The sequence below is a fragment of the Ixodes scapularis genome, unplaced genomic scaffold (genome assembly GCF_016920785.2).
Source record: "Ixodes scapularis isolate PalLabHiFi unplaced genomic scaffold, ASM1692078v2 PGA_scaffold0__279_contigs__length_252992795, whole genome shotgun sequence".
Taxonomy (NCBI): domain Eukaryota; kingdom Metazoa; phylum Arthropoda; class Arachnida; order Ixodida; family Ixodidae; genus Ixodes; species Ixodes scapularis.
In genome coordinates, this window is record NW_024609835.1 from 121,958,538 (window position 1) to 121,965,728 (window position 7,191).

The window sequence follows — 7,191 nt, forward strand, 5'->3', positions numbered from 1 at the left end:
AGTTCACTGATGGTAAAACACGAAAACGGCATAGATGTCATATATTGGTAGTTCGTTCAGTATGTCGACTGAACGGTACATTTTTCGCACGGCTACGAGAATCGACAGTTGGGTTAAATATGCTTCGTTTAGAGGATCGATGGGTATGTCGACCAGGATCTTGGGGTCTCGGATTATTTCAACATCTATCGTGTGCTGCTGTTTTATGTTTTCGTCACCTAAATCCTAAAAGAAGTGTCACTCGACTGTCGCTTTCTGACCGCCCCTAGAGGTTTAGTCATAATATTACTAATCTTTATTTGCTCAGGAGAGTGGCGGCGCCGCCGAAAGGCCCGTATCATAGAGGTCCGGAGTGCCGGGTGATTAGAATGTCTGATCGTCACGAAAAACCGCTTCCCGGATCTTGGGGGTTCGGCGATGTCTGCCAGCGAGCCGGGCCGGGTGACCTTCTGGGCACTAACCACATTGAAACAGAAGCCTGTCATTGCTTTTGGTGATCATAGTAATTATTTTGTAAAAAAACTATACCCTTTTGGTCACTGTTTGCGTGCGCGAACAGGGACTGACCATAAGTGGCGTAGCCAGGAAATATTTCGGGGGGGGGGGGGGGGGGGGGGGGGGGGGGGGGGGGGGGGGCGGGGGACTGGATGGCTGGCTGGCTTTGTTTCATTTCCGCGTGCAGTAGTCGATGTATTGCACAATTCACGGGTACGGACACAACCGTCACCCGCCCCCCCCCCCCCACTCCCCCCCCCCCCCTCCCCCCCCCCCCCCCCCCCGCCCTGCTGCCCGGAACAATGTGGTAATATCTTCAAATAAAAGGAAAGTAATGATTTCTGGGGGGTTGACCCCCCAAACCACCCCCCTGCCTACGAGTTTCAGCTGGCATATCATATGCAAAATAGCACTGAGGCTTGGATAAATTAGATAATATAATTAAGCAGTACTTTAACAGTAAAACAAATATCTATCAATAATTTGTAGAACATTTTAATCATTTTAATTCGGTAAAAAACAAACGAGGATTAAGTCAGAGAACTCATGAGGTGTGCAGTCACCAAGATATTGAAGGTTCGACAGTCCTCATATGTTTCTTGCCAAGATCGTACATGTCTAAAAATGTGCAAACCACATAGAAGTACATTTTATGTTTAATTTATTTTCACGTTATATAATACACTGCAGATGCATGCTGTTGCATAACAGAACATTGGCACTTAATTGCCTGCATTTTACTTATGGACACAAAGTTTTGGACCCCTTGAATGATGCCCCACATGGGCACATTCCACAACAGTAGAGAAAATAGACACAACCGGCAGCTGTGCTAACTGTATCTCATCGAACCATGGCGGTTTACGGCATATGCATTTTGAAAAGAATTTTAAATCAGGGCTTCATTATGTTACCTGCTGTCATGAATTACAGAAGAGCAACTTTTCATGACTCATTAAAGCAGTTGGAACTTGCTCTCACCTTCAATGCCTTATAGTCATAAAGTTGCAGCGAAAAAAAATGTGACATTCATGAGACAGAGAATGGTTGGTTCACCTTTGAACTGTGGCTACACTGGTTTACACTGTAGATGAGAAATTTAGCGAGGGCAGTACAACTGTTTCAAGACTGCACGCCGATATGTATGCTCATTCAGATAGAAACAGGCAGGGGGTGGGAATTGAACCCAACAGAGAAAAGAGATCTAGAGCATGTACACCCCCCAACTCTCTGAACCCACTTCAGATAGTCCGTAAGAATAAGTTACTCAACGTATCACGCTGCAATTTACTAGAGAGTTTTAGTAGATCGACTTTGATAATGATAACCGATACTCGTCCGCTGCCTTTGCACATGCATCATATTTTTATCGGAGGTATCGGAATAATCTACTAAAACTTTATTACAGAGGTGCAGCTAGGTGATAGAAGCTTAGAGTGGAAATATTAACACACAAACTTATCTTGTTAAAACAAGAAAAGAAGAAAGAAACCCATTTTGGGCAGTCTGTGGTGGCACTTGCAGACAGTACCATAACCGTGTTTTCCAACGTGAAAGTGCTGCCAACAGATGGTGCCACATGAAGTATGAGAGGATCTGGTGCCTCATTCGATCATCTTAGTACAAGAATGAGGTAAATGGGAGGATGCACAAGCGGGAAGGCAAAAGACGATGCATAGTCAATAAAACAGTTCCTGATGGGCAATCTGGCAGTGCACTGTGATGGGTGCCCATGCAACCTGGAATTGGAATGAATGATTCTCGGGTGATACGCAGACAAAACAGCCCAAGAAATTTACCAGGCATTGTGCATCAGACAGTAAGAAGAAAGCATCTGTATCAGTGTGCCATCACTACACCAGACAGATAGTGAGTTTTTCTTTTTGGGCGAGCAGCCAGATAGGCGGTGCAAATAGTCTATTGTTTTCAATAATAAACCTTCAGTTCTTTGTGCACTTTGTCTCTTTCTACTTCTTAGTATCTGTTTATTTTGGGCGTTTCTTCCAAGAATTGTACGGCTATGGGAGATTGAAGTACCTCTTTTCATATTTAGTTCAATAAAAAATTATCAGGCTTCGAAAACCGTACATAACAGATGCGCGATGCTCTGAGGAAATATAGCCAAAAACTTCCTAAAGATTGTCTGCTAAGCTCGGTGCTGGGGCGTCTTTAACGCTTCAAACATCTGTTGGCAGCATTTGCACAAACTGCAAATGTCACCTTAGAGGGCCTGAACCAGGTTCTCTTTTTTTGGTTCAAAACAAGGCAAGTTCATCACTTTATGTTTTCACTCCAAGCTTCCACCATCTGGCCGCATCTATGTAACAAATTACAGCAGAATACTTTGAGGAACCAATCTTTGCGGACACTCTGAAGTGGGTTCAAAACATCAGTGTACAGCCGTAGTTCGTATAGCGAAATTTACACTATCACTTATGGTAAGGAAATTAGGAACAAGAATAAACTAATGTTTTATCAAGGTGGTATACAGTTGCACAAGAAATACCATGGTCAATGACGTTAATTAGGTTTCCATAAATGGAGAAACTATAAGAAAGAGTATTCCATTCGGTTTCAATGAAGTTGAAAGGCTGTACAGGAAATACTACAGCCAGTCAGTAGTTGGATTTCCACCACGACATGAGTAAAAAAAGTTAAAAAAGCTACCTTATGTTTTGTCAGAAGTTTGGGCAATGATCGACACATGTAAACGAAACTATAGACAAGTTTGAAATTGCCAGAATTCATGGTTACTGCAGAGGGGCAGATTTTCTGAGATTTTAGCGCTTTGATCGTTGTTCTCTACTGCAATTGATAGATTTAACAAAAAAATATAATCGCGTAATGCAGTAGTAGTGGGCAACTCTTTTTGTTAACGCTGATGCATGCTCACTGTAGCCAATGAGTGGAACATTGCTTTGACCGATCCGGGCAAGAATGTCTGTCATAGTGTCCGGATGGAGGCATTGTGTACTCATGGACGTGGTGACCGAGTCCTCTAGGGTGCTGATGAGATCGAAGATACTCCTCGATTAATACAGAAGACCCTCCAATCGAACACACGTGTTGCGGAAGAAAGCCCCTCTGGTGCTGCGTCTGCAGAGACCAGACAAGATGCCTTGCACTCGCTGCATGAGCTCTTTAGGATAGTTTTACGAGCGGCGTAGCCCGCCATGTAGTACAGCAGCCTCGCATCACTCTTCTGGGCCGCGTAGGGCAGGTGATCCAGCACTTCATCGGCTGTCTCTGAGTCGCCATTGTCGATGGCCTTGTCAACCAGCTTGGCGAGACACTCTTTCTCCTTGGAAGCAGGGGGACAGGTGAGGAGTGCACTGACGACCGCCGGTGGTGTGTTCCGTTTCTTTGGGGACCCTGCCAGGCTGTAAAATTGTAGAGCACTCGCAATAATCAAGAACTGGCTTGGGCCAGGGTGCTCGCAGGAGCCAGAGAACTGGCTGATGATGCCAAAGAGGCGCTCCACACAGTCCTGGCTCAGCCTTGACGTCATCAAAAAGCTGTACCCGACTTTTTCTGTCAGGTATTCTAGAAGCTCCTGTGTGTTCGTCAATGTGACTCGCAGTCCATCCGCGGTGCTTTTGCTTAGGAAGCCACGCCCTTGTGAGTGGATCTCCCATTCGTTGAGGTAGTTCAGCACTGCCTGGAGGCACTGGAGCTGCTCAGAAGATCTCCTGCAGCGCAAACAAAACCTGTAATGACCGTGGCACATTGTCTCAGGAGTTGTTAACCTAAAAGTCGACCTGCAGAAGAAACTTTGCAGGACAGAAAACAAGTTCCCAGTTTCCTGCTTGCCATTTCCTTCAAACTTTTCTCTCCTCTCCCCACATGACTGGGCCTCTAAACTACTCCGGGGCGTACCACCCCGGAGGAGGGGGCACTTGCCCCGCAACCAGTTTTCAGAGTGAGAGGAGGGGCAATTCCCCCCCCCCCCTTGAAACAGCTGCCACTGCGTAGGGCAAACACTGGCTGGCGGCGCCCAAGGGATACCAAGGGCACCGCCCCCCGGCCCTGGGGGGGGGGGGGGGGGGCAGGGGGGGAAGGGGGGGGTCTGGTTTGCCCCCCACTTAGAAAGAAGTTGGTACGCCACTGACTGCTCCTCACAGAAAAGAGGAACGTCTTCCTCTTTCTTGAATGCAAAGCAGCTGAGGGAGAGTTTCTTTCTGGCTGCTTGTTTGTCTTTAAAGAAAAGTTAATTTTATGTCCTATAATGGTTATGCCTATTCTTCAATAGTACTACATCATTGTCTGGAACCCCGTCACTTGCAGTGCATGGAAATGGATGCTGATAGGAATGCGATGACAACAAACATATTTGACATTGTCGCAGTAATGACTCTTGTGTGTGGTCATTTATTTTTAGTGAGCTAAATGGAAACTGGATAAAGTCCTTCTGATGATAGTTTACCCCATCACTGTGAATGTCTCTCCAATAATTTGCCCTCAGTGAATGTTATTGAATAGAACATATATGTCAATCAAAACATGTTGGACTCAAATGTTATTTTCGCTTTATTTTTTTTAAACAGAGGACTGTTTTAGTGAACGTTTTTATCTTAAATTATTTGTGTAAATTGTGCCCATATTAAGAAAGAAGAAATTATGTCAAATTTTTTTGTGTTTTAGCATATGTTATTTATCTGTATATCTCAATTTATTTAAATCCTGCGTTAACATAGCATGCCTTTAGAGCATGCTTTGCAAAACGGTAACTTTTGTTTGAACCTGATATACTTTTTGTTTTTGTATGCTTGTGCAGCTGATGCACACTTGACAACTTACTTCAGCGACCTTGTAGGGCTCCGCGAAGGCATGGCTGCAATGAGGTCTCTGATGAGCTCCACGAAATGCACTGTCGTTGTGCTGTCCCCATGCTGCTCCTTGATGGCGGTCTGGAACACCAGCAGTCCGCGGAGGGCGTCTGTGGTGAACAGCTGGAAGGCCAGATTTACCCTCATCTTCTCAAATGAGTTGGGCTTGATGTGTGCCAGCGTAAGTTGTGGCATGGCCTTCGCAGTCACATTGTTTGCATCCAGTTCAAAGGCAGCCTGGATATGTCCCAACTGCACCTAGAAAAAAAGGCTTGCATTGCATTTAAACATTGTATAGCATATCTATTTAAAGTCTCCTTGACTCAGGAGGTGCCATCTCTAACAATATGAATGTCCCGCAGGGTCCAGTCATATTTGCTCTCAGAATAAATTAAGTTTTAAATCGTAGAATGTTATTCAATGTTCATCGTTTGTTTGTTTGTTTTGTTTTCTGTGAGGCTGACCAACAGACACACACGTGTACGGCCTTTTTCCTTTCTGCTTTCCCTTGCACGCCTTGCAGGGGATAGCCTATATGTGCAAAAAAGTATTATTATTATTATGGGATCAAATCATGCATAGCCTTCCTGTCTGCCATAGCATCATTCTGGTCTTTTGCTTCAAGTGAGTATTTGATACTCCTAACGACAGTGAATTTGGTGTTTGTATTAAGAGTCACTTGTTAGTCATGCTATCTATGGTCACACCCAAAACTCACCTTCATATCCTAAAAGATAACATTTCCCTAACAAAGGACATTCATTCTAAAGTTAGTGGTTGGTTACCAGAATATGTGAGCTTTCATAGCGATAACTATCTCTTGGAAATAGAATTTCATGTTTTTTTACAAATAAAAAAAAGTGAGAAAAGTACTCTCAGGTGAAATTTTGCTCAATTCGGATTTATAAATAAAACAAAATTTCACGGTCATGACGTCAAAAAAAAAAGTTAAAAAGTCGATTTTACAAATAAATTTCATAGGAGCACAAGGTCGATGGTCCTGAGGAAAGGTCACTTTAGTTTCCTTTGAAATCTCAGACTACTGACATAAAGAGGTTTACTTTTTTTGTGCGACGAGGTTCATACAAGAAAACAGGTCATGGTACCTTTGGGTCACGACAAAAGTCATGTTTAGATTTCCAGTTTTTACCATATTATTTGGATTTCAATGACAGGGGAGGGCAAATGAAGCCTCCGAGTCCATGCTTCCCAACGACTACATTCATGGGTTGAGTTATTTAAGAGTACTGATTGTTATTGAAGCAGTACTTCTTTGAAATATTTGTTGTAGGATAGTTAGTGTTGCTGATGGTAAGGGCGCCAGTGCCTAAAGCAGTCGCAGAAATGTCGCTCAATACAGGTACGTCCTAATAAATGTAAAGTACGTTTGTGTCCGGACTTCATTTCTTCAGTTTTTTTGTTTGTTTTTTTTTGTTTTGTTGGAAACAGAGTACAATTTAATTTCGAATATAAAATAATAGGCAATCTAACAAAAATAAAGTCTGATAAATCCGGATTCTTCAATGAAAAATAGTCTCCAAAAATACCCTGTGAATTTCATAAGAAATAAACTCTGAAAACACGAAATCCTACTTATACGTAGGGCTCCGTGTTTTCGGAGCTTATTTATGATGAAATTCGGACGGTGTTTCTCGGAGTTTGTTTTTTAGTGAAAATTCGGTGTTTATCGGAGTTTATTTTTATTAAATCCCCAATTTTTCAAACTTCGGAGATTAATTTCGCAGTGTCTCCTATTAAAAAGAAGAAATAATTACCGGATGCAAACGTATGCCAGATAAAAAAATAAAAAGCGCTTGTGTCAATTAAAATTTTTTTCAGATGAATTTGGCGTTGGTGTCATTGGCAATAC